Genomic DNA, 26,475 nt, shown 5'->3' with positions numbered 1-26,475 from the left:
GAGTCATCGCAAAGGACCAGCACAGGGACTGTCCCATGGGAATTGTTTGGAGCACGGGTGGTGGGGGAGATGGGCCCACCAGGGGAACACTGGGGCACGGCAAGGACAGCCGATCTGCCTCCCAATCAGTGCAGGACACTCAGAGGAGACTGGTCGGGAATGCAGAATTGCATGGGCTGCAGTTCAATGAAAAAACTCAGGCCCAGGTCAGGGTTTCTACACAACCCAGGTGCACCGAATATCTGGAGAGCCAGAAGTACCTATAAGGTCAACCATTAAACCCTGAGCTGCACAGAAACTCTTCCCTAGGGAAACAGCAGCAAAGCAGCAATTTACCTCAACTACACAGCTCAAGTACTGGTTCCCACAGGAATTTCCCCCGGGTTAGAAGTAAGCAAAGGACAAAAACTTAGTTCTGGCCCAGGCACACCACTTGTGCCTTGGGGCCCACCAGGGGACATGAGGTATGGAGCCAGGGGCAGAACCCCTGCCCACAACCACTCACACTGCCAGCACCTTGGGGCCCCATCCAGGAACCCAAGGATTGGAGCCAAGGACTGGATCCCACTTCCACATACAGGCACACCACCAATGCCTAGGGGCCTGGCTGCAGACCTGGGGCTAGCAGCTAGGGACCAGACCCCCTTCTCACAGCCAGGTATGCCATGACAGTACCTCAGGGCCCTACCTGGGGGCCCGAGGCATGGAGAAGGGGACTGGACCTCCTTCCCACAACCAGGCACACTGCGCCAGCACCTTGGGGTCTGCTTGAGGACCTGAGGCTTGGAGAAGGGGACTGGAACCCCCTCCCAAAACCAGGCACCCCACACCAGTGCCTTGAGGACCGCCCAGGGACCTGAGGCATGGAGAATGGAACTGGACCCCCCTCCCACAACCAGGCACACCGTGCCAGTGCTTCAGGGCCTGCCCAAGGACCTGGGGTATGGAGAAGGGGACTGGGCCCCCCTCCCACAACCAGGCACCCTGTGCCAGCACCTTGGGTCCTACCTGGGGATGTGGGGAATGGAGAAGGGGACCAGACCCTCCCTCCCACAACCAGGCACACTGCGCCAGCACCTCAGGGCCCACCCAGGCACCCGGGTATACAGAAGGGGACCGGACCCCCCTCACATAACCAGGGACCCTGTGCCAGTGCCTTGGGGCCCGCCCTGGGACCCAAAGTATGGAGCCAGGGACTGGACCGCTCCCACAACTAGGCACACTGCACCAGCACCTCCAGGCCTGCCTAGGGACCCAGGGCATGGAAAAGGATACTGTCCTCCCACAATCAGGCACACCACACCAGTGCCTTGGGGCCCTCCCAGGGACCTGGGGCATGAAGAAAGGGACCAGACTCCCCTCCCACAACTAGCACCTCGGGCCTGCCCTGGGACCTGGGGCATGGAAAAGAGGACCGGACCCCACTCCCACAACTAGGCACACCATACCAGCACCTCAGAGCCCACTCAGGGACCCAGGGTATGGAGAAAGGGACCAGACCCCCCTCCCACAACCAGGCACACCGTGCCAGCACCTTGGGACCCAATTGGGGACCTGGGGCATGGAACCAGGGATCAGACATTCTCCACAACCAGGCACACCACCAGCACCATGGAGCAGGCCAAAAACATGTCCTCCATGTGGGTGGCCCACCACAGCCACCATGATAACCATGGCTGCTGTGAAGACAGCTAGATGCCACAACCACCGCGCAGATGGTCCACCAGCCAGTGGAGTGAGTTGACACAAGGAGAGTCACCAGCAGAGGTAAAGAAAGGAGGAGGATGTCTGTCTCCACAGAGCCTATTTTATAATGACAGAAGAGACATCTGCTCTATGATGGTATTGGGGGACCTGATCATGCCTCTCAGCATTGGACAGACCATTTGGGCAGCAAATCAACAGAGTAATCATTATTCTTCCAGAGGGAGCGAAATCTAGGGTAATTAGAGGGGGGAGGGAAAAAGGGATGGGGAAGGACTGGACAAGGGGCCTAAAGAATAATTACGAGTTGTAACAATATATATATGCTAGTAACATTGATTTGATCAACATATCTCAATGTTGGGCTGGCCCCATGGCTCACTCGGGAGAGTGCAGGGCTGGTAGTGAGGCTGCGGGTTCGGATTCTACATAGGGATGGACGGTGTGCTCACTGGCTAGGCGTGGTGCAGACCACACCGTGCCAAGGGTTGCGATCCCCTTACCGGCCAAAAAAAAAAAAAAAAAAAAATCTCAATGTTGAACCCCCAAAATATGTATACTCAATTTTGATTCAATAAAAATTTAAAAAGTAAAAAGAAAAGAAAAAAGAAAAAAATAGACTGTTTTTTAGAGCAGTTTGAGGTTTACAGAAAAGTGAGCAGACAGCAGAGTTCCGGTACAGCTCCTGCCTCCTGCTCTCCCCTCCCCCCATACAGTTTCCTCTGTCATTAACTTCTTGCATTAGCGTGGTACATTTGTTACAAGTGATGAGCCAATCTTGATACATTATTATCAACTAAAGTCCATAGCATACATCAGAGTTTTCTCTGTGTTGTGCAGTTCCACGTATTTTGAAAATGCATGGTGTCATGTGTCTATCATTACAGTATCATACAGAATAGCTTCAATGCTCTAAAAATGTCCTGTGCTCCACTTGCTTCCCTGAACTGGCAACTACTGATCTTTGCACCACCTCCAGAGTTTTGCCTTTCCCAGAACGTCACATGGTTGGAATCATGCAGCATGTGGCCTTTTCAGACTGGCTCCTTTCACTTAGCAATATGCATTTAAGATTCCTTCATTTATTTTCGTCGCTTCATAGCCACGCTAATTTATTTACAAATAGGAAAAAAAAAAAAAAAAGCCCACTATCATCCATAATCTCAGAGATAGGCACTATGAACGATTTGGTACATTTCTTTCCAGATTTTCTTTCTAGGTAGACGGACATATCAAACGATCACACTAAGAGGGCTCTGCGCGCTCTCTCGGCCTCAGGCCTCTCTCGCTCTGCCGCCGGTCTGTGGAGGTGGGAACGAGTGCGGGGCCTGCGGGAGGACCGTGTACCCCGCGGACGAGGTGCAGTGCACGGCAGGAGCTTCCACCGTGCTGCTTCCTGTGTGTGGTTTGCAGGAAAAATCTAGATAGCATAGCAGTGGCAATTCATGATGAAAAACTCTACTGTAAATCCTGCCATGGAAGGAAATATGCGCCAAAAGGCTGCGGTACGACCAGGGCCCTGGCAGGCTCAGCATGGACCGGGGCGAGAGGCAGAGCATCAGGCCAAAGAGTGTTCAACCTCACAGGCCTACAACAAATCCAAAGACTTCTAAATTTGTTCAGAAGTACGGAGGTACTGAGAAGTATTCCAGGTGCGGGGATTTCCGCATATGCTGCCGAGAAGATAATTGGAGATGGAAATCCCTGGCTCGAAAACTGTTTCCCATGTGCCAAGTGTGGGAAGAGACTTGAATCAAGAACTTGAGAAGAGAAAGAAGGAGAAATCTGTTGTAAAGGATGCTATGCAAAGAACTCTGGGCCCAAGGGACTTGTTTGTGCTCAGTGAAGACATAAACCCAGAAGTAAGCATCACACATTGAGAATCTCCTCATGACCTAGGCACAGATAATGTTGTGACACTAAACTACTGTGAAACTCTACCAGCATTAAGTACTGTATATTACCCTGTATGTGGATAGGCTGGCTAACTTATAGGTAGAGAGCACTGTATCTTTTGCTTTATTCACCAGTGTTTGCAAGAACCATTTCTTTCACATTTTAAATATAACTTCAGCTTAAAAACAAAAAGTTCATGAAAAGACTAGTATTATCTTTCAATTCTATTTTTCCACAGACTTTTTGAAGTACTCTCATATCTATACCATTTAGAAATCTTTTTCTGTTACTCAATAATTTCTCAAGAATATTATATTATTAAACGTCATTTGTAAAATTACTTGTAATGGCTAAAGATTATTTCATTTTTGGATGTATCATTTATTTAACTAAGTCCCCATTTGGGGACATGAAGGTTGTTGCAAATTTTCTGCTGTTGTATACAATGCTATGATGAATATCCTTCGAGCCAAATATTTATTTTCGTGTTCTTAGGAAAAATATCCTAGAAGTGTAATTGAATCACATCATGTGTAATCTTTTGACAGAGATGACCAAACTCTGTTCTGGAAGGTCTTAATAACAATCTCCACTCTCCCAGAGAGCAGGAAATTTCCCATTTCCCTGGATCTCATCAAAGCAGGGTAACAGCTTTTTAAACAATGTTTAAATTGGAAGGCTATTTAGCATGCGCTCCTTGAGTGGTTAGGAGGCTAGGGGAGGGGAGAAGGCACTTGTTGGTGGAAACAGCATGAACAAAGGCATGAGGCTGAGGAGGCATGATCGTGTTCAGAGAACCAAATACTCCAGTGTGGGCCAAGTGCAAGGAGAAGGGCGGGGAAGCAGCACGAGCTGAGCCTGAAAGGCAGACTCCAGCCAGACCATACAGCTGCTCAAATGCCCAGCCAGAGGTTTACAGTCTTTGAAAGACAAAGGGGGAGCCCAAAAGGGTTTTGAGTGGCGTGGAGACCTGAACAAAGCCATGCTCTTGACTATTTTGGTGGCAGCATGAGGGTGAACTGGAGTAGGCTGATAAAGAATTCCAAAAACCTGTTTAGTGATATGAAAATAATTGAGGAAAGGGATAATAATTGATTGTTTTAAGGAGGTGACAATGGGGTTGAGAAAGAAAGGATGAAATGAGGAGTTAGGTGTCAAGTGATGTTCCAGAATTTCTCTGGCCCTTTGTACCTTATTTCCCAACCACTTTTTCTCTCTCAGGTACTTCTGCATCCCCAGCTAACAGAAATTCTCTACTTGGAGGTTGGTGCTTTAATATGTGGGTATTGAGGACCCAACAAAAAGGAATTTATTTTCTATTGTGGAATTTCAGGCAATATGACAAGTCAGGAAGAACATCTTTGAAAAGGCAGAGGCTTTTAGTAGCATTTGAAATATGTAGTAATTTTTAAAACCAGCTGAGAATCCTTCTGTGCTCATACTCAAACCAAAAAATGGTTCTGGGGTTTGAATTGATTTGTATGAGAAGCCATAGAAAGGTGTAAAGTTGAAATCATATTTAGTTATGCAGTCGGTAAAACTATCTCTTAAAAAGAATACAATTATATGAGATTGAGACTATGGCCAAATTTGGGGATATTTAGTTACCACGGTTATGATACTAGTCCTTCTTATCCACCCTTAGGACTGTTCACAGAATTTGTAAATAGAACATCAGAGAAGCTAGTTCAAGGGGAAAGGGGAGGGAAATAGCAGGTTTGACAAGAGCTAGTGGGTCATCCACATTCAAATGACCAGCCACAGCTGAAATGGTGCCTGGAACCCAGAGATGTTTGAGGTGCCTGTGCTGTTTGGGAATTCCTCTGCACATTCCTAATTGTTAAAGTTGTGAGAATTCCTAAAATTTCCATAAAACCAAATTTGGGGTTATGTCAGATGGTTTCACTAAGAGAAAAATCACACTGTGAGCATTTTGTCTATACTGTTTTCTTTGGAAATTATACATATATTTAGTCCTTGGCCCTTATAATTTACTTGGCTTTTGGCAAGATTGTTTTTGTCTTCTCTCACTAATATGTGTGTGCATCTCCACGTGACTCCTTCTCTGTCTTTCTCTGTCTTCTGTTATATAAGATCTTACTGCTGTCTTCGCCATGATCACACTTCGACAGAAAAAAAAAAAAAAAAGATATATTTCAGGTGTTTGAGATGAAGGAGGTTGAGTGAGTTTAACCTTCCTTGGTATCCTTGTGAGCTTTCTGTATTTAATACTTGTTTTATCTGAAGCCTGTGGAGGTTCTAAACTATTAGAAGATACACTTTCTGAGAACTACCTTTCTAGTAGCCTGAAGATATATCATTGATGTTGGGCAACAAAGTTATTCTCTGTAATCCTCTTGATGTTGTAAATGAAAAAGAAGACGGAGCTAGCACCATCTGAACTTTGGGCAAACCATTTGCTCAAAAGGATCATCAAAGGACCAAACCCTGCCAAAATAATATTTTAAAAAAAAAAAAATCCAGCGGAAAGGGAAAACATTGAGGAGCGCGCACAAAAATGAAATTGGTGCAAATGAACTCCACTGTGATTGGAGAGTGATACAAAACAAACACCCACCACAGCCTCGAAAGGGAAGCCATACAAGACAGACATTGAAGTTACAGCCTCACAGTAGCCATCTTTTAACAGCTTTCTTTCTTCAATGCTTTAACCTGAAAAAAAAAAGAAAAGAAAGAAAGGAAGAAAGAAAAAAGAAAAAGAAAGAAAAGAAGGAAAAAGGAAAAAAAGAAAAGAAAAAAGAAAAGAAAAAACCTACCCATTATTATGCCCCCTATTCATCCTTCATTCAAAGTCATTCACTATGCATTAATTACCACTTTCTTCAGGGCACCAGGAGCTCCCAAAACACGTCTTGCTTTCAAAGAGACACACTTCCATGCCTCTGCTATTTATATGCAGAGCCTGCTGAAATTTTCATCCCAATACTTTGAGATCTCCCCCTAATTTTTGCATACTGTAATTGTTCATAAGCAAAAAAGACAAAAGAATGATTTCATGCTTCCAGGACAGTTGTTTGCATCTCTTTCATTTTTCTTTCCAGCTGTGACTGGCAGCAGAAGGTTCTTTAGCAGGTGTCCTGCCTGCCCTATGGTAATTTTTAACTTTTCTTCACTTTCTTTCATGTCTGTCACATTTATAGAGACATTTTTACCCCTGTTGCCTGGTGCTGTTTTTTTCTCCCTCTCATATCAATCTTATATGTGGATTTTTTCCTTAATATGCCACTGTCCTTAGGAGCCATTTAAGAAGGAGAAGGACTGAGTGGAGAGGTCAAAAATCTCATCTAGACATATTAAATATACAGTATTTGGACCTCTGACACCCACTTTACTTTCATTCCTAGGGGTCTGATTACTCTGAAATTTGTGAAAACTACAATGCTAATAGGAAATTAATGCAAAGTTGCTCTAGTGCCACTTCTCAGAAGAAAGCTTTGATTTTCTAATACTATTTAAATGTCAGAAGGAGATTGATAGGGCTGATTCTGCGACTAAACTTTAATAATTAAAACTTAATTAGGAAAAATATTCCTGAGTCAATTCAGATATTCGTGCAAATTTGTGATGTTCCTGCTTATTCTTGTCTAAACAACACATATTAATGCTATTTTAAGAAAGCCAAAAAGAAGAAGAATTTAAAGAACTGTATATACCTACAGTACTGTGTACACTTATAATAACCCAACTGGTTCAGGCAAGTTGTAAAACTAACTGAATACCACATCAGGGGCACAGAATGCTAGCTTTGGAAAGAAATTAGTTCAGCTTTTTTCCTTTTTTTTTTCTTTTTTATAGTTGAGAAAACTGAGGCCCAGAAAGAAAGTGACTTGTCCACAGTCAACCAGGACTAATGAAAGATAGATTCTGTTTTTGTGATGCTAGTCAGAACATATTTTCCATATCTGCTGCTTAGAGAAGTTTTGCAGTCTTTCATGGGCACTTCACCCACACAGGCATGGTACATAGTATGCCTCACCCACCCCTGGCATCATCACAGGGCCATAATCTCCAGGGTCCTGAGGATGCAGTCAAGTTTCCATATTGTGGCTTACAAGGTCTAGAGTAGATGCTTCAGAAATGATTGTTGCTATTACTGGTATTGTTTCTATTGGTTTGGGTCCCCTTCTCGCACTGCTTTCAGTAAAGACCAGCATTTTCCTTTATGTACAATTGCAGGTTCTATACTGAAAGTTGTTTGCAGCACATATATATTCAGATAACAGATCAAATGTATGAAGTCAATAGCATCAATTTCACTACCATAATCAGGGTCTCTAGTAGAGACTGATTAAACTCAACTGATAGAACTCCTGCTGATAGAATTCCCCCTACACTTTCATTTGATTTTTTACATTAATAGTATAAATAGACTTAACAACAATTTGAAAGAAAATTAATCCTATGAACGAAAGCCACTGCTTATAAAGTGCTTATTTTGTCAAGCACTATATAATAGGTGTTTTATATAATTATTTCTAATGCTTACAAACAACCTTGCAAGTTAGATATTCACATTAACTTCATTTTAGTATACGACTAAGCAGAGGCTCCCAGGGATGCATTGCCAGATGTGTAAGAGCCAGGGTTCCTACCCAGGCCTGCATAGCTCTGAAGTCCAAGTTTCTTCCCCCCATACCTGACATTCAGATTCTTTCATCAGGAGGCAATGACTCCAAAATTCTTAGGAAATTTGCTTTAATCCTTTTTCTGCTTTTTCTTTTTCTATGGATTATTTCTTGTGTTCTATATTACTCATTAATTCAAGCTCTGAATTGACATACCAAGCTTTCAACTTGAATGATGGTCAGTTCTTGAACCATTTTATAGGTTCCAGAAATCTAAGCTTAAAACTAGAAATGAAATAAACATCTTGACTTAATACAGGTGAAATGTCACTTGCTCTGCACAAACAGTTGCATGGGACCCAGCACTAGGAGATGTATGAGTTTAGGTCTTGGCTCTGTCAGTCTCTGTGTAGCCTTGGCCAAGTCCCAATCTCCTGAGCCTTGGTTTCCCTACTGGTCAGATGGCACAATTAGCACCTCCCTTGCCTTCTGAATAGAGTAGCAAAAGTATGAGGTAAGACATTGCAATCCTGCATGGACACATGGCTTAGAGAATAAAATGCATGATATAAAATTTAATAATAAGTAATTCATGTATAAACCCCTACAGTTTATAAGAACTTGTTATTAAACATTTGAAAAGCAAATTATTTTTTAGAGTAATAAGCAAATAAGTAGATAAGAATTCCTTTGCTCTGAAGAGGAACCAAAATACCATTATCTTTTGGTTTCTTGAAAAAAGAGAAATCTAAAGGCAACCTTTGTCTTGTTTTGTTTTTAATTATTTTTAAGTAACCAATAAATATAAAGGGTAAAGCAAACATTGGGATTATGGACTCCTAGAGCTGGGTCAAAACTTTGAGAGATAATCTAGTCTGGCCCTCCAATTTGATTCACGATGAAACGTAGATGGAGAGAAAGTGATAGCTCAAGTTCACCCAGCTCATGAACTTGGAGCAGGGGCTCTAACGCAGCTCCTCCTAATTCAACCTCCAGGGCTCTTTTTACTTCACCACAGGCCTTTGTTCTGACCCATCAAGGGCACCTGGAGGGCCTACAGTTTACTTTGTTATGGATGTAAACTCCTAGTAAAAATGTTTGTCTTCAATTTCACACACCCTTCAGGATATCACAGGCTACCCCCATAAGCCCCCAGGCAGCGCAGGCCAGACTAAAGAGAAAACGCATCTCGTGTGTGTGTGTGTGTGTGTGTGTGTGTGTGTGTGTGTGTGTGTGTGTGTGTGTGTGTGTGTGTGTGTGCGCGCGCTTGTGTGTGAGAGAGAGGGGAAGTGGTGGGAGAGGCTAGGAGAGGAAGCACAAGAGGGATTTCTAAGAAAAACTCAAAGCAAAAAGATTTCTCTACCTACTGGTGAGGGCTTTCTAAAAAACATCTCTATCTACAGCTATATCTCCTTATCAAAACAATAAAATGGCTAATGCTTCTGATAAAGAACAGAAATAGTGCCCCTGTCAGTGCCCAGCTCCTCACCCCTTCTGAGCACACTGATTTCCACAGGGGATTGCTTTACATTACAATGTTCCCAAACCCAAAATTTGAACATCTGATTATTACTGCTCAGGCAAGGCACTGTTTATCATTTACATGACTACACAGAACATATTGCTTTTATTTTCCAGAAGCTTGTGATTTAAGTATCATTAAAGAAAAGTAAATTATGGCTATTTCTGAGTGTGTTGAAATCTTAGGACATATAGGTGTCAAAATTGTAAATAGCAGCTACAATATGTAACCAAAAGTGAACACAGAAACCTTAATGTAAGTATTAAATATTGGTGTATATTGGTTTTTAACACACACATTATGTTATACTCAAAACTGACATTTCTCTGCATTTTTAACATTAAAATTAAATTTTAATTTTAAATATTCAAGTTTTTTACCTCAGTATTTTTTTTTAATTTCATGTTTTTCACTTCAGCATTTGTAAACCTTATATGAGGGTACTTGAAAAAGTTCATGGAAAAATAGAATTGAAAGGTTATGTGAATCTTTCCATGAACTTTTTGAAGTACCCTCATATGAGAAGCTTGCTTGGTATACCATTGCCAGGAAATTTTTGCTTTTCTTGAACATAGCAAGTCAGTCTCATTATCTGAAACTTTCTTCTATGACAGATGCTTGTACAGACATTAATTAGTGATTTATGATGGCCGTTTTGGTTACTAGACAGGGAAAGAGGAGTCCTCTGTCAACTATCTAAAATGTTTTGCAATTTTTTCTTGAGAAGAGAATTTTTTTATTCATCAAGGATTATTAGGTCTTAAGGGAAGTATAACCAACCATTAATGTCAGTCTTCTGTAACAATATTAGTCTCTAACATTGTGTTTTTCAGGTAACTCAGTAATGCTAAGTAAGGCAATTTTCCCTGGTGTACTTAAGTTTACAAAGTGCTAATAAAATGCCATTTTATTATATTTTATGAAACCATAGAGCAGAAATGTTTCCAGCAGAGACAGTGGGTCAGCTTAAACTCCCAGTAAATGGCATCCAGGGCATACTGAAATGTTTATGTTGTGGAAAAGCAGCAGCTTCCCTTCTAATTCCTCTACCCCAACACCCAGGCATGCCACCCTTCTTGCAACTTCTCCTAGCATCTTCACAAATACTGTATGAAAACCATTATCTGTTATTCTAAGTGGAATACAGGAATTTAGTAATGAAATAAATAGACATTTTATAGTAAGTGTTGATAATTATTTTAGTATTAGAACTCTCCAAAAAGATTTAATGCTATTGGTGATATTCTAATCTTCTAACTTGGATAGTTGGTTCACATGTTTTATAGGTTTTATAACATATGTCACCTATATCCCTTTATATGTTTACATGATTATAAAATGCAAAGTGGTAATATAGAAAGTACTAGAAAACTTTTCTGTGAACATATTTTTATGACCATATTTTATGAGATATTGTTCAAATGCTTTGTACTTGAAACTGGATAAGTCTCAGAACTATTAAAACAGAAAGTAAGCTGTAAATAATAGTTACCATTTATTGAACACCTCCTCGTGTCTGACACAATGCTGCGCGCTCAATGCACTTCAGAGCCTGATAAGCCACCAGGACTAATGTTATCAACTCCATTTTACAGGTTCAAAGACATTAGATAGTTCGTTTAGAGTCACAGCTAGTATATGGCAAAGCCATATAATACCATTTTAAACCCAAGTCTGTTTTCTTTGATAAATATAAATGAACACAATTAATATAATACACATAAATATTTAGTGTGTCTGAAGGAATGTGGAGTGTTATGGCAAATACACTTATAACATACTTGAGAGGATATGAGTTTTTTAAATTAAAAGGGGAAGAAATGTCATTTTGTTTTTATTTCTTTATTTCTATTTTCTCCATAGTCTTTGAGAGCAGAGATAATTTTTACTTGTATTTATATGCTAGCACCTGCACACAATAAGGAGACAAATGTTGAATCCACTGATTCTCATAACTGGGCCATGTCATGAATTGGCTCTAAATACAATCTGGAAACACTATACTACCCCCTAAGGTACTGCTAAAAGTTCAAGCACAACTTAGAGTGTTAAGGGATAAATTAGCTAAGAAAAATATTTTTAAAATAATTTCCCCGTGTTCAAGAGGTTCAAAGTATAAACCTGAGCACTTCCTCTAGTTATCAATTCCTGCTATCTCCTTTAGCCACACACTGCAAGATCCCCAAACTCCTAGATCTTCAGGAGGCTACTCAATGATACCCAAGAGAAACATTTTGGGGTCACATTTATGACAGTGGCATAGTAAGATATTGAATTTAATCAAATATTTTGTTTTAGCAATCTGGATTGCCTGGAGACATCTTGACTAATATAGTATATACATTAAGTTTGCAGCCTCTTCCTTGAAAAGTAAATTTACTCCAACACATGTCACAATTACCCTTTTGAGGGGAGTGGACAAAGGTGGCTGACACATGACCTTTTTAACCTCTCAGGCACTTCCATACCTGGGGCATTTTACTGAGAAATGTGCAGCCATGCTGTTTGTTTGTACTCTCCTCTGTTATTCTGTTATTTATCTTGCCCACACTGCTGTATTTGCACCGAACGCAGCTAAAACCCCACCGTGATCATGCCCTCTTTTCTGACATGTCAACAGCATCTGGGAGGGAAAATCCTCAAGAGTGCTGCCTAGTGTGTAGACTTGACGTGGGGCTGTTATTTTTATTATTATTCAATAGACACTGATTTAGCAAAACACATCTTTAAGGTACGTATGTACACTTTCTTTTTCCAAGCCCTATTTTTGTGCTTCTTTTTCCGTTAAAGATAGTCACATGTTCAGACACTGCCTTGTTACTTGAGTGTGGCCAAGCGGAGGCTGGCTGGCTGGGATGCTGGAGAAGGGATTTTTGCTTTGGGTCAGAGGTTGAACAAGTGACCATCTTATGTCCTGAGGTTCTATGATTCTATGGGGAAGGGATAAGGGGGGGCAAATATTTATGGCACTTAATTCTATTTTTTTTTTTAATTTTATTTTGTCGATATACATTGTGGCTGATTATTGCTCCCCATCACCAAAACCTCCCTCCCTTCTCCCTCCCCCCCTCCCCCCCAACAATGTCCTTTCTGTTTGCTTGTCGTATCAACTTCAAATAATTGTGGTTGTTATATCTTCTTCCCCCCCCCCAGTTTTTGTGTGTGTGTGTGAATTGATATATTAATTTTTATCTCCCACCAATAAGTGAGAACATGTGGTATTTCTCTTTCTGTGCCTCACTTGTTTCACTTAATATAATTCTCTCAAGGTCCATCCATGTTGTTGCAAATGGCAGTATTTCATTCGTTTTTATAGCTGAGTAGTATTCCATTGTGTAGATGTACCACATTTTCTGTATCCACTCATCTGATGATGGGCATTTGGGCTGGTTCCAACTCTTGGCTATTGTAAAGAGTGCTGCGATAAACATTGGGCAACAAGTATACCTTCAACTTGATGATTTCCATTCCTCTGGGTATATTCCCAACAGTAGGATAGCTGGGTCGTATGGTAGATCTATCTGCAATTGTTTGATGAACCTCCATACCATTTTCCATAGAGGCTGCACCATTTTGCAGTCCCACCAACAATGTATGAGAGTTCCTTTTTCTCCACAGCCTCGCCAGCATTTATCGTTCATAGTCTTTTGGATTTTAGCCATCCTAACTGGGGTTAGATGGTATCTCAATGTGGTTTTGATTTGCATTTCCTGGATGCTGAGTGATGTTGAGCATTTTTTCATATGTCTGTTGGCCATTTGGATATCTTCCTTAGAGAAATGCCTATTTAGCTCTTTTGCCCATTTTTTAATTGGGTTGCTTGTTTTCTTCTTGTACAGTTGTTTGAGTTCCTTATATATTCTGGATATTAATCCTTTGTCAGATATATATTTTGCAAATATTTTCTCCCACTCTGTTGGTTGTCTTTTAACTCTTTTGTTTCTTTTGCTGTGCAGAAGCTTTTTAGTTTGATATAATCCCATTTGTTTATTTTTCCTTTGGTTGCCCATGCTTTTGGGGTCGTATTCATGAAGTCTGTGTCCAGTCCTATTTCCTGAAGTGTTTCTCCTATGTTTTCTTTAAGAAGTTTTATTGTTTCAGGGTGTATATTTAAATCCTTAATCCATTTTGAGTTGATTTTAGTATATGGCGAGAGGTATGGATCTAGTTTCATTCTCCTGCATATGGATATCCAGTTATCCCAGCACCATTTGCTGAAGAGGCAGTCCCTTTGCCAGTGAATAGGCTTGGTATGGCACTTAATTCTAAAACAGATTGCTTTGGCCAAGGTTTAGAAAATAGCATGAAATAGAACAATAAAAAATTTTCAAAGCAAATAATTTACTAGTAGTGTAATAGCACCTCAGACACTCAGCTTCTGCCGTGAACTTGGGTTTCTATGTATTGTAAAAGGGCTGTCATGGACTCTTCTCAGCGAGGTCAGATTTCAGGTAAAGGCTGATTCCACATATCTCTAAGTACTCAGTCATGCCTTAATTCTTGACTTGTATTTATGATTTTTTTCTTTATGCTCATTACACCTGTCCACTCACCATGACCTAAAGGCTCACCTGAAAACAAAATCAATTTTCTTAAGGGTTCTGTGCTGTTAGGTGGAAGACTTTACTCCCCTGGAACTCAATTTCTCGGTTTGAAAATAGGATGATATTTGAGATTTGTCTATCTCAGTGAAAATCGAAGCAGGGATATCTGTTAAGGTCGGCAAGATTCAATTCTTCTCCTAATTTTGAGTCTTGCATATTCTACAAGGCAGAGGAGAACAGTATGGCTAACTGGGAAATGATGGTCCCTAACTTGCTGGGTGTTTTTGGACAAGCCACCTCATCTCTCCTGGCCTCAGCCTCCTTATTCCTTAAGGAAGGAAGTGAATAAGAATTACCTCTAAGGTCCTTTCTGATGCTTTCATGTTCTAAGAATCTTCTGCCCAAGAGATTTCTTTTTCTTTTCTCTGTTGCCACCTTAACCTTGGCATATACTTGGAGATCACTGGCTTTTCTCCACCTTTTTAAAACTGTAGTAGAAATATCTCTGAGGTGTGGGGAGGATGCTATCCCAGATGCACTAATGGGAAATGAGCAGAAAACAGCTCAGCCAAACTTGCACCTCCCCTGCCCACACTCTGCCGGAGGCAAAGCAAGTTGGGCCTCTGCTTTTCTTCAAGGGTGGCAGACACACCCATTCCCCACACTTGGGGCCAGGATCATCACACAAGGACACCACTAACACCACCACCAGGAGGATTTACATCCGCTTACTCTTACATCTCAAAAGTCAGAAGGTAGGAAGAAAGGCATTGCCATTACAGTAGACACTATGGAGCAGCCACTGTGCTACGAGTTTTACAGGTATCTCATTTAATGTCAGAACACACCTAAAAAGTCAGTAGTTACTATTACTCGCATTGTGTACAGGAACAAACTAAGATCCTCCACAATTAAGTGGCCAAGCCAGTTTCCAAGGCAGGACTATGATTCCCAATCTCCTGGGCTTTCCAATTTATTCCACTGCCCCTGGTATGGTCAGTTTTTGAAGTAAGCATCTCACAATTTCATTATCATTAAAAAGAAATCTCAAGAGATTTGGAGAATAAAAATCTTTAGCTAAGTATTAAAAATTTCCATTCCAAAATGGCAGTGCAGCTTTCATCAGCCCTAACCTGGTGCTTTGCAGCCTTTATAGGCTGCTGCCAGCCAATCGCTCATTTGATTCTCTTCCTCTTGAAAGAGCAACTGGCCATCTATTTTTAAATGAAATAAAACTAATTTCATCTTGAGAATTCTTTGGAACATTTTATGACATTCGTTGAGATAATTGGGGACATCCTGGAGTGTCACAAAACCAAGGTTGGGAATCAGCGCTCTAAGGACTGGAGAAGCAAATTAATTTTTCTTTCTGGTTTTCTTCAGATAGTTTTATGTGTGGAAACTCAACTTTCTAGGGCTTTCATTATGTGTTTTGACTTCCTTCTCCTCATTATCCTTTCTCTTCTTCTTTATTTACTATGTATAGACTACTACAGAGCTCATTAATGTACCTTTTAACCTAATTGGCTTTCTTCCAATGAGACAATACCCCTTGTTCGAGGAATGTGCAGGTTTTTAGAGCCAGGAAGGAGGCTGTGACCTTCTGAACTGTTCCGCTGTCAGGCTGAGCAAAGGTGACTCATGAAACACTTATCGAGGTATAGGAAAAAACAGCTCAGCAAGACAGTGCCCTGTCTTAATAATAGGAAAAATACATTTTCAAAGAGTTGTGCTAGGTTTCTTTTGAAGTCTCTGCTCATGGTTTTTGAGGCATCTGACCTGACCTGATTGGATTCTGAAATAAGCAGAGCTTTAGCAGAGGGAACCTGCATGATATCACCATGGTATGTTTATAGGCAAAGCCAAAACAGTTCCCAGAGAAAATTAAATATAAATATCTAATTAAAGATGGTCCATTTAAAAATTAAATCTCAGAAAATTTAAGTATAACTGCCACATGACTTTTGAAACCTGCCATCTATGTTTACCAATGACAAATTTTTTATTTAATTACAGTCTTCTCAATGACTTCTTGCTCTGTCCATTGTGTTAATTCAATATTCAAACATTCATTCATTCACTCAATTAGCACTGAACAAACACTACTACAGATATAACACTTTTGCAATGTACTTTTCCATTAATCAGCTCTATTACTTTGGAGAAGCCCTTTAACTACTCCGAGCTTTGGTTTCTCTGTGAACACATGGAATTGGACAGGTCCCTTCTAGCAATTTTATTCTATAATTTCTAAATAAGCCCTAACTTCATGGCATGGATATTTATATCAATATAATGTTCATCCAAGTTGAGAAACAAATACAACGTCTCTCGGCTCTTCATAAAACAACTCACACTAATAGCTTTACTTTTATTAACTGACAACCTCAACTAGCCTGATGTAGGTCAGACCATAAAAATTTTGCCAATGAAGGGGTCTAAATGTCCCAGAAGTCCTCAATGCAAACTTGACTTGAAGACTGTTTTAGTTTTATTTGTTTGTTTATTATTTAAAGATTCCTAACATTGAGCTCACTGCTGAGAGCTAGCACATTTAAGATTTGGTACTTAATACTTCCGTCGACTCAGTAATGGAGCCAGACCAATGGCCAGACTAGAAACAGACTGTGGCAGAGTTGGCTACCTGTCCCCAGTGTCCACTTTCCTTCTTTTCTGTTTAGTAATAGAAAACCTAAGTTATAGATAAGCACTTGACTGCCCAATGAGAGTCTGCATTTCCCAGACTCCCTCACAACTAGGTATACTCATGAGGCTGCATTCAAGCCATTAGGATAAGAGCTGAAGCGGTGGGGTCATCTCCTCAACAATGAACCCACTTGCCACGTATTTTCCCTTTCATCCCTCCTGCTGCCGGGGAAGTGGTGACCACCAGAAAAACCTTGGAAACCAGTATTGTGGATGCCAGAACTGCCCACCAGGCATGAGCCACTGTCCTCTAGACTCTAAAGAGAGAGATACACTCCTATCTTATGCATGTCATTATTTATCACAGATACTTTGTTACAACAGCATAGTTTATAGCTAACTAACACACCCTTAGTTGTAGACTCAAAAGAAAATAGTTTTAGGAGATAAAAAATATTAAACATTTTAAAAATAGCGTTTAGGGAGGAAGGTAAAGGGATGATAGGTTACTGCCTTTCAAGTACATTTGGAAGACAGTTAGTGGGATGTTGGAAAAATTAAGAAAAAATGATGAAGTCCATTTAAGGATCTCTTTAAAGTTAGGGTCAGCAGAGCCTTACGACACAAAGAAGACTTGTGGATGTCCTTGGGAAAACCCATGATTGCACATTTTATTTTGTTATCATGGTCTCATGATCACATAGTGAGCAGAAGCTTTGCAGCCAGGCAAATTTGAGTTCAAATTGTAGCTTCACTGGTGATTAGCTATGAAGCTGGTCAAATTAATAAACCATCAAACCTCAGTTTTTTCATCTTCAAAAGGAGAATAATAATAGATGTTTCCTCACAGAGTTGTTGTAAAATCAAAATACTATATAAGCTCGGGTGTGCTTGGTACATAGTAGGCTCTCCTTGAATAAGGAACTGTTATTATTGTTGTCTTTCTTTGATGTGTGGCTTGGCAGTGCTGGTTCAGCTGCAATCTGGCTGTCGTTTTACTTTCTGCATGGACTGAGTGAGCCTGTCTCTGAAGGTATTTCTACAAAATGCCCCATGAGAGCAATGCCTGCAGGGAGCTCCCAATTCTCCATTCACAGCCCAGGCAGACAGAAAGAAGGCTTGTGGCTCTGTGTTTGCACTGTGTAGAGGTGAGCTAGCTTTCACAGACATTTAGTTAGAGGCTTGGGTTACTGGGTAGTCCACTCACAGTTTAGAACTTGGTACAATTACCTGAGTGGGTCAAGATCTCATTGCAGACTCATTTGCAAATACAGAGCCTCAGCCTCTGTGCCCCTCACTTAACTTCTCTGAGGATTATTTTTTGAATAATACTTACCAAGCTCTGCAAACGCCTGCCTCAAAGGGCCCTCATCTTTCTGATGCACTCTGCTTCTGCGTATTATGGTGCTCTCATTTGGAAACGGAAGAATTTGAAATGTATGTCACAGAACATCTGAATCCTCTTACGTACTTTCTAGTCACCCTTGAAATATTTTTGTGCAGTTTAAAGGGACTGCAAGGTTTCTTCAGAATCAGAACCTGCTTTGTGCTGCTTTCAGAAGTTTTTGACTGGGATGATCTCTTCAGGAATCCAAACTGGGAGCTGAAACAAAGGACTGTACTTCCCAAATTGTCAAATTTGACCAAATATAGTCCTCTCATCATCCAAACTCAAATAAACCCCAACTAAATCAAATTAAAAAGCTAAACAGGTTATAAAGACATGATGACCTCCGTGTTCAAAGCTCTCCTAAATCAATTGCACCATGAGTTTTCATATTTTAAAAAATATCTGCATTGGGTTTGAAATGCTAATGGTGGTGACATATTTCTTCCAACCGAATTCATGCCAGCTTTCTTCACCTTTTAGATAGCTAGGACTATTTATCAAATACCTCCTACGTGCCAGACTAGATACAGGGCTCAGGGTGTTATATCAGCTAATGCTTAAGGTTAATACTACAATTACCCCCATTTTAAAAGCAAAGTGACTGAGGCCTAAAGCTCAAGGTTACACACAGTAGCTGAGCAAAGAGTCAAACCCAGGTCTGTCCATCTTAAAACCCCTGCCATCCCCAATATTTTTTACTCCCTCTGAGATTGGGAGGTTTATTGGGATTAGGCAATTCCACTTTGTTATACAAATAAAGCCCATGGCCCAGGATTAACTTAGGTGCAAACCAAACATAATTTTCCTGTCATACTGGAAACTCATAGCTTTGGCAGAGATCATAATCTCAGAGCAAAATACAAGTAGATATTCTGTAAATGAGGTGTTTTTCTTCTCTTCTTTTTAAAGATACAATGAGGGGGAAGAAAGCTAAATGGAACTTAGTACAAGTTCAGATTATTTAAAAATATATTTTTCTGTGTTCACGTGCATATCCCAGATATGTAAAAGGTGTCAGTTTCCCTTAATTAGTGGCACGCAGAGAGTTTAAGTCTGTCATATTAATTCCTCTTCTCCTCTATATTCCAAAGATCTCTATCTGCAGCCCCTCAAAACAGTACGCCTTCAGAGGACGAACCCTAGGAATTTCAGGGAAGTATTTTTTGTCCAATAGTAACAGAGCCAGTGAGCCCCTCCCCCATCTCCCTATGCCTAGGAAGCGCCCCCAGATAAGTTTTCACTTAAGTTCTTCTTCGTGACCATTTAGCAGACAGTGTGTAATTTAAGGTAATTACTTTGCTGATGTCTCTTATTCTTCCTCCTTACCCTCCCCTAAATTCCCACCATACTGAGCCTCCTTCCCATTTACATTTTTCAGATGAAGCAATATACAAAACCTGAAAGTGAGCCTAACTCACCTGGCCTGGAGGCCACACCAGGTTGACAAAACCAGCAGAGCAAGAGCAGGACTAAAGGAAACATGTGGCCACGGGAGACTAGATCATGACAGGTAAATTGGGCAGCTGGGATGTGGGACTGGGAGGCTACACATGTGTCTGGTGATCCATGGACACTGTCCTAGCAAATGAGCAGTGTATGAAAGAGCAGTATGGGTAATATCTTGTCATTTGGGATTTTTTAAAAAATCAAACCTATAGTTTTGGGGAAAAATTCCTATTTGGGGGATACCTATAAAAACAATTCTTTATGAATTTTGTAATTTTTAAGGTAGTTAAAATATATGATATCCCAAATAGAAAAAGAGAAATTAGGGGTTTAAACTTGTAAAGAAATATATCCAGTGAAGACAATATTATTATGATCATATATGGAGTGTAATCATTTTTTCTGGAGCTACCTTGCTGAAATAGAAGTTATTAGCATTTGTACTGAATAGTCACCACATTTAGTAATAGTAATGTTTTTATTTGTACAGCTGTGAGCTATTTTCAAAGCATTTTTTTCATAATATTAGTATTTATTACATGCTTTGAATTTGCTTTGTGCTGGGCATATCTTTAGTGCTTTACATGGGTTATTCCACCGGATTCCTCACAATTTTGTGAGAGAGACATCATCGTCTCCATTTCACAGATGAAAAAACTGAGGTTTAGATGACTTTCTCAAGATTACAAAGTCAGTAGCTGGCTGACTTAGATTTCCCTTCCTCTGTTCCTGTACACTCTTGTACTCATGGCCACTATTGCTAAGTCACACTGAATAGGATTGGTGCATTTTACAGTCGTCTCACCCGCCCTGGAGATGCTTCAGAGAAGATGCAAGTTCATGCTGCACGGCAGACTCAGATCAGCAGAGACGCTTCAGTATCTGACTGTGCAGTTCAGGTTGAGCTGCACTGTGGCAAACTGCACAAAGGGGAGATACAGGAAAATAGAGGAAAAAAATAAAATAAAATAACATTTATCAATAACAATTACAATCCTCTCTTTATCATAAAAAAGTGAGGTGCTGCAGTACCTTTTCATATATACTTTATACATGCCAAGCCCCAACCAGGGTCTGCCAAACCTTGATGCTGGATGAGCTACCTGATTTTTTTGTTGGTAGTTCTATCGTGCATGTGAAATTATTGAGTATGACCCATTGATCCATGGCATTGTTGGAGTAGTGCACTAACTGTAGACTTAATGTCTTCTCTCTGCCCAAGGGATAGATGTGGTCCCAGCTAAAGTTAAAATCCAGAGCACTGCTCTGAAAGCCCAGAGGACAGGGAGGTTCATTCTGCTTTTTGGCAATGGGAATACTTCTTGGAGCAAGTGGGGGTTAAATTGGGGTTTGAAGAGTAGAAAATACAGTTGGTAAATAAGAAAACACACCCCCGACCTTTATAGGAGAAGACCTATAGCTGAATGAATCAACTATCAATTATTTGATTGAAATAATATTTGATTTAAAGATGAAAGGCTATTGAAATGGATAGTCTGAGCTGGTTAGAAATTGAGATGTAGGAACCAAAGGCTTATACAATGACCATCAGTCTGGTCCACCAATCAGGTCCATCCATCTGAGGACCACAAACTGTCCCTACCACTTTCTAGCCTTGCTGATCTATAATCATCTTCTCAACCATGGTATCCACAATCTCTCATGATTTCACACCTTGGATATTTTATCTTGAGTCTAGATCCAGTCTTTGAATTTCCAGCACAGTTGCATTTCCTTGAATTATGACATAATTTTTCCTCCAAACCTCTTTTGATCCCCACCATTTATGAAATGGGAACTTCCATAAATTAACCTTAAAATATCCTAACACTGCACTTCTCACTACTCCCTAACATGTCCCTAGATCTTCCACCAAGCACATCATTTGCACCCAGCAGGCAGAGCCTCTCTTAGCCAGGAATTCTTTTCCTCACCTTACTCTGAATAGATGAGTTCTGTTCTTTCTTAGAGATAATATCAAAAATCACTAACCAAGGAGAGTCTATTAAAACGGGAATTCTTTGTTTAATTCTCTCACAAACCATGCTGCTCTTCAATAGCCTCCTTACCCTCGTTTCTCCCTTCCCAAGAGCTCCAATCACAATCACTTCTAATTATATAATGTCATAGTGTGCTTTGAAGTTTTATTTATCTTTTTGTTTTATTTTGGTGTGTATTATAGTGGTTGTTGATTGGAATGTTGGCTAAAGTACATTTTCATTTACAGAGTGAATTGTGGAGAAAGAACATTTCTTTATTATTTCCTAGCTCAGCTATAGCACAAGCTAACAGAGACCAAATAAAACTGTTGATGAAGACCTCTTTTTTTGTTTCTTTACCATTTTTTTATTGTCAACTCTAAGCCCATGAGAAAGACAGTTTCTTGCCTTCAAAAAAGTGACATTGCATTTGCATAGACAGTTTCATTTATCTTTAAATAAATACACATCATCAAGTCAAGTTCTGAGAGACTAAGAAATTTAAGCTCCAGTGGCCCAACTGTTTGAGCTTCTAGAAGATTGTACAGGGTATCCTTGTGAATCCTCTAAATGTCATTGCAGAAGATAATGAATAATCACTTATGCTTATGGATACTTCATTGTTTATAAGGTGTTTTCATAGGTAGTAATTTTTAACCCTCAGAGAAAACTTATGAGGTAGATTTTAACTTCATTTTTCAGGTAAAGAAACACACGAGTTTAAATGCATTACCAAAAGCCATGTAGCTAGAATGCAGCAGAATCAAGGCTGGAACCAAGACTTTTGACTCCAAACCCAGTGATCCCCATAGCATCATGCATAAGTAGAGCAAGGGCTGGGCCCCTGGACTCTTAGAAAGAGAAAACCAGGGCTGCACAACTACTCTGGCTGATAATATGGCTAGACTCTTGAGTTGATGCTGCCTCCCCTTGCACGGGGTTGGGAGTAGAGAATAATATTCTTGGGCAATGGAGTATATTGTGCATGTGGGGTGAAATGCTAGAGGGAGAAAACAGTAGAGAAGCATTCCAGAGGCCAGCACAAACCCAGCATCTCCAGCACAAACATGGCCTAATCCTAAAATGTGCTGATCCTGGAGGGAGGTTTGGGACCCTACCTAATCCCAAGGAAGATTGTGATTGGATTAGAGAATGGGCTGAGAATTCCCAGCACCTTGCACAGTCCCTGACACTGGAGGCATAGGAGGCACCCTATATGTGTAAGACTGAATTAATATAATTAAAATGGATACAGGGATGGTATGTATGGGAAAGCCCAAATGTTTTAGTCATTTTAGCTCAGAAAGGCCCAAGGCCTCTTCAGAGAGGCACATGAACAAAATCTGTAAGTCACAAATAGCATGGATAGTGTAAAAATGTTCACTAAATCTTGAAAATAATAGAACTAGAAGGAATCTTTTAGAAGTTGAATGAATATAGGCTCTGCAAGATGTCCTCTCTGTGTCACTTCAATTGTTAATAATACAAGACCAAACTGATGAATTATAGGGCTAAGTTGTTCTGAGAGAAACTGGGCTCATTTAAACCTTTCAGATGTGTTTACTGCTTCATTCAGCAAATATTTATTGAGTGTGTACTATGTGCCAGACCTGTACAATATACTTGCAATGATATAGTGAACAAAAGCTACAATTGCTCGTCTCTTTTATGGCAGAGTAGTATTCCATAGTGTATATATACCACATTTTCCTTATCCAATCATCCATCGATGGACATTTAGGTTGGTTCCATATCTTGGCTATTTTAAACAGAGCTGCAATAAACATGGGAGTGCAGGTATCTCTTCAACAAGAAGATTTCCATTCCTCTGGATATATGCCCAGAAGAGGGATTGCTGGATCATAAACCTCCATACTGTTTTCCAAAGTGGTTGTGCTAATTTACAGTCCCACCAACAGTGCAGTAGTGTTCCCTTTTCTCCATACCCTCGCCAGCATTTGTTATTCACCATCTTTTTGATTATAGCCAGTCTAACTGGAGTGAGGTGGTATCTCAATGTGGTTTTAATTTGCATTTGCCTGATGATTAGTGATGTTGAGCATTTTTTCATGTATCTGTTGGCCATTTGTATGTCTTCCTTTGAAAAATTTCTATTCAGCTCCTTTGCCCATTTTTTAATTGGGTTATTTATTTTTTTACTGTATAATTGTTTGAGTTCTATGTATATTCTGGATATTAGTCTGTGGTATATATACACTATGGACACTACTCTGCCATAAAAAAGAATGAAATATTCCCATTTGCAACAACATGGATGAACCTGGAGAAACTTAGTTTGAGTTAAACAAGCAAAGCACAGAGGGATTAATATCACATGTGCTCACTCATATGTGGGAGCTAAGAGAGAAAGGAAGGCAGGAAAGAAAGACCACAGTAGTGCCGTGATCCAGCAGAGGGAGGGAACATTCCTAGGGCTACAAATTGGAGTGGAGGGGAGAAGGGGAAGGGGAGGGAGGTTGGGGGATAATTGGGAGGGGACAAAGGGTACAAAAGTAATTTCTGGCAATGGGTATGCCCCCAGTATGAATCTGGCCCTCACATCATGGGCAGGAGGGGGGACAATCAGCTTCGTATCTCACGAATATTTGTAATAAATAAATAATTTTTAAAAAAATCCTTGTCTCTTGGTGCTTATAGTCCAGCTGACATATGCAAAGATGATGGGTTCATTGATAGGTCCTTTGTGCCCTGGACTGACCTTGGGTCTGATATTTCTTTGCAGCTTCTATATGCTTTTCCCTCTCCTGCTAATTTGGAGCAAAAAAGTGGAGGATTGTTGAATTTAGGGTTTTAGCACTAAACAAGCAATTATCAACTATTCACAGTAGCACAGAAAAAGACAACAAATGACCTGGACCCTCTAAGATCCAGTGGTGGAACTTTATATTAAATGTGGTTAACTGCTCTGTCTTTTTTAAGCTCTCTAATACAATCTGTATTCCAAATATATATGTAAAGCAGGTACTGTAGTAGGAAATGTGGTACAACAATGAATAGAATATCTGTACCCTTTATTGCACATTTATTATTTACCAATTACTGTCTCAAGTACTTTATGTTCATTATTGCAGTTAATCCTCAAAACAACTCAGCAAGATAGTTTCATTATTATCTCAGTCTTGATGATGAAGAAACTGAAGGTCAGAATGGTTCTCTAATCCAAAGTTATCCTTACCCAAGGTACGGGAAGTCAGTAAATGCTGAAGTCAGGATTTAAAACTAGTTTTGTCTGATTCCAGCATCCATGCTCTCAATTAGATGCTATATTGTCTCTAAATCCCTGCCTTCAGTGATCTTAGTCTTTTGGGAGAGAAAAAGTCATTTTTCTCTCAGATTAGTGATAACTATCAGATTAGTGATAACAGCTGCAATAGGAGCAGGCATTGGGTTACTCAAGGGACATATGGAAACCATTAAATCCAGTTTTGAAAATCAGAGGAGGTGATATCTAAGCTAAGTCCTCAAGGATGTGCAAGAACTAAAACTTAGTAGAGTGGGAAGAAGAACAATACAGGAAAAAGAAGTAGGTGCAAAGGTGAGGAGGCAGATCTGGGGAACTGCAGGTACAGAGGCCACGCTCATCAGTAACTGTCCAACCATCATGTGGCACAGTTGCAAAGTGCTTTCATACAATGACCTCACCCCTTCTGGGATATGGCATGAAGGCACACGAGCACTCTGGTCATGCTTGTGAAATCTGATTCAATTTTGGTGGGAAACCCTATGCTCTACATTGAATCACTGCATAGAGCCTAGAGTCCTGGTCACCCTAAGGCAGTATGGTCTGGGAAGGTGGCATGCTGACACATGGCCAATGCGGGCTCAGCTGCGGTCATTCTTCTGTCTGTGACTGCCTGACAGGTGGTGATTGGCTGTTCCCTCTTTGTCACCAGATGCTGTTGGAATCTTCAGATTTTGGTTCTACATCAAAGCCTACATTTGAATGAAGGGGGACAAATTAAATAACCCAAAGCAGCCAATTTTGTCCTGGCAAGCCAAAGGTTGCAAAATATGGAGAAGGGAAGGCAAAACCATGGGATTTGAGGCAAAACCATGGAGGAAATGAAGTCAAGTCTTTTTTTCTTTTTTGGTGGCTGGCTAGTACAGGGATCCGAATGAAGTCTTTACGCTCTACTATAAGCATCTTTCTTGTGTGCCTCCCGTGGGGCTGTTATTTCAGGACCTTCATAAGAGTTAAAGTAATGTGGACTCGGTGTCACTGATCAGTATAGTTTCATGCATTCATTACTTTATCTTACAGAGAGAAGTGAAAAGGCTTCAGAAACTCGTAGACCTGGATTCAAGCCTTGGCCCTAGGACTTACTAGCTGTGTGGCCTTGGGCAAGTTGCTTATCCTTATCTTTAGAATAAGGATAATAATGTAGATTTTGTTTGAGTGATCAGCTAGGGGATTAGAATGTAATGTATGTAAAGCACTTAGTCTGCCCTTTCATAGGCATTCAGTAAAATGGTAATTAATATTATGACTGTATTGACATTTAAAGGAGAATTTTTCAGTGCCTTCACTCAAGTTTTGACTAATGGTGGGAGTTTGGGGCTGCTGGAGATAAGTATTTTTGAGTATTGATTATTTTCGTAATCAAACAATAGTTTAAATTCACTAAGGACTCTTGCCCTCTAAAGAAGTCCTATAGTTAAATAACCACATTTCTGAGTCAAGAAATTTGGACTTATTATATGATTGGTATCACTTAACTTATGGGAAAAAGAGAAAAGAATA

At 40.3% G+C, this 26,475-nt stretch overlaps 1 pseudogene; it reads left to right on the top strand.

Annotated features, from left to right (window-relative positions):
* The first annotated feature begins 591 nt into the window (after positions 1–591).
* Positions 592–3,550, top strand: LOC134383972 (cysteine and glycine-rich protein 2-like; annotated as a pseudogene).
* Positions 3,551–26,475: the final 22,925 nt, after the last annotated feature.

Source organism: Cynocephalus volans, chromosome 1, assembly GCF_027409185.1.
Source record: "Cynocephalus volans isolate mCynVol1 chromosome 1, mCynVol1.pri, whole genome shotgun sequence".
NCBI lineage: Eukaryota > Metazoa > Chordata > Mammalia > Dermoptera > Cynocephalidae > Cynocephalus > Cynocephalus volans.
This window is presented reverse-complemented; position numbering and strand designations above follow the sequence as displayed.